This window comes from Apodemus sylvaticus, chromosome 2, assembly GCF_947179515.1.
Source record: "Apodemus sylvaticus chromosome 2, mApoSyl1.1, whole genome shotgun sequence".
In the NCBI taxonomy this organism is placed as follows: Eukaryota; Metazoa; Chordata; class Mammalia; order Rodentia; family Muridae; genus Apodemus; species Apodemus sylvaticus.
The window spans coordinates 188048783-188050455 of NC_067473.1; the positions used below are offsets into that span (position 1 = coordinate 188048783).

The 1673-nt window shown below is 35.9% G+C and overlaps 1 non-coding gene across 1 annotated transcript; it reads left to right on the forward strand.

Moving 5' to 3' along the window:
* Positions 1 to 1168: 1168 nt before the first annotated feature.
* Positions 1169 to 1275, forward strand: LOC127679474 (U6 spliceosomal RNA). Its single transcript, XR_007976785.1, has one exon. It is a non-coding gene; the product is annotated as a U6 spliceosomal RNA (small nuclear RNA).
* Positions 1276 to 1673: the final 398 nt, after the last annotated feature.

Consider the following 1673-nt stretch of genomic DNA (forward strand, 5'->3'; position numbering starts at 1 on the left):
TGTTTGGATGAATCTCAGAAGCTGAACTTTGGATTTTTATAATTTTTGAGATTGCTATAAATGATAAGGACTTTTTTAACTTGAAGCTTTCATATTTTGCATTATGCTATAGTTAAATGTTGTCCTGATACACCCATGTGTTTGTACAATCATATGGGAGCCATCGAGTGGAATGTGGTAGTTTGAATATGTTTGTCCCAGGAAATAGCACTATAAGGAGGTATAGCCTTGTTGGGGGAAGTGCATCACTGTATTGGTGGGATTTGATCCCTACAAGACATTTTCTTCTTGGCTGCCTTTGGATCAAGATCCAGAACTCTCAGCTCCTTCTTCAGCATCATGTTTGCCTCCATGACTGCCATGCTTCCTGCTATGATAAAAGTAATTAAACCTCTGAAACTGTAAGTCAGGCCCTATTAAATTATTGCCTTGTTCATGAAATCTATTCCTAGCAATGGAAATGCTAAGACAGAAAACCTGTGAGTATATTAATACGATAAACCCTTTTCATACTCCAGTCTTCTTCATCATGTAAGAATTTGAACTACAGAGAAACTTTGTGAATGTACTTAGAATGGTGAAGCTCCTACACACCTCTATAGTCTTCATCATTATGAAACTAATAATAGTAGAGAGAAATTCTATGAATATCAACAAAGTGGTAAAGCCTTCATATTATGAGGTAACTGAGGTCTAACACAACTCACACACAGGACATTGCAAATGATAAGAAATTATTGTAATCAGGTCAACTACTGATCAATCAGGGCCAAAAAGTATATTCAGAAGCTTAGCTGCAATACCCCACTCCCACCCTGAGCCAGAAAATTATATAACTTCCAAACATGAAAACCACAACATCCTGTGACAAGTCACAGCTACATCCCTCCCCCCCCCATCATGATTTCTTCTGTTGTCACTCTATGTCAATTGATAGAGAATGTAGGTTTCACAGAGTAGCATGTCATAGACATTAGTTCTTTTGTGAAGTGGCATTATATTTTGAGAAATAAAATATGAATAACAAATTATGGTTCAGAACAGTCATTATGTTTGGGGGAAATAAAACTTTAGTAATAAAAAATTGCCAGATACTGCAAAGTATACAGGTCCCCTATGATCTAAGAAATTAAACTTAGTTTCAGATTATGATTGAAGGGAGGGCAGTGTGCACTCTTAGATAGCACATATACTAAAATTGGAATGATACAGGGAACATTAGCATGGCACCTTCACAAAAATAGCATGCAGATTTGTGAAGTGTTCCATATTTTTATATCTTCAACAAAATTATAGAAGAAAACTTCCCTAACTTAAAGAAAGAGATTCCCATGAACATACAAGAAGCCTTCAGAACTCCAAACAGACTGGACCAGAACAGAAACACCTCCCAACACATAATAATCAAAACACCAAATGCACTAAAGAAAGAATATTAAAAGCAGTAAGGGAGAAAAGTCATGTAATATATTAAGGCAGACTTATCAGAATTACACCAGACATCTCACCAGAAACTATGAAGGCTAGAAGATCCTGAGCAAATGACATACAAACCCTAAGAGAACATAAATGTCAGCCCAGGCTTTTATACCCAGCAAAACTCTCAATTACCATAGATGGAGAAAACAAGATATTCTATGACAAAACCAAATTTGTACAATATCTTTCCACAA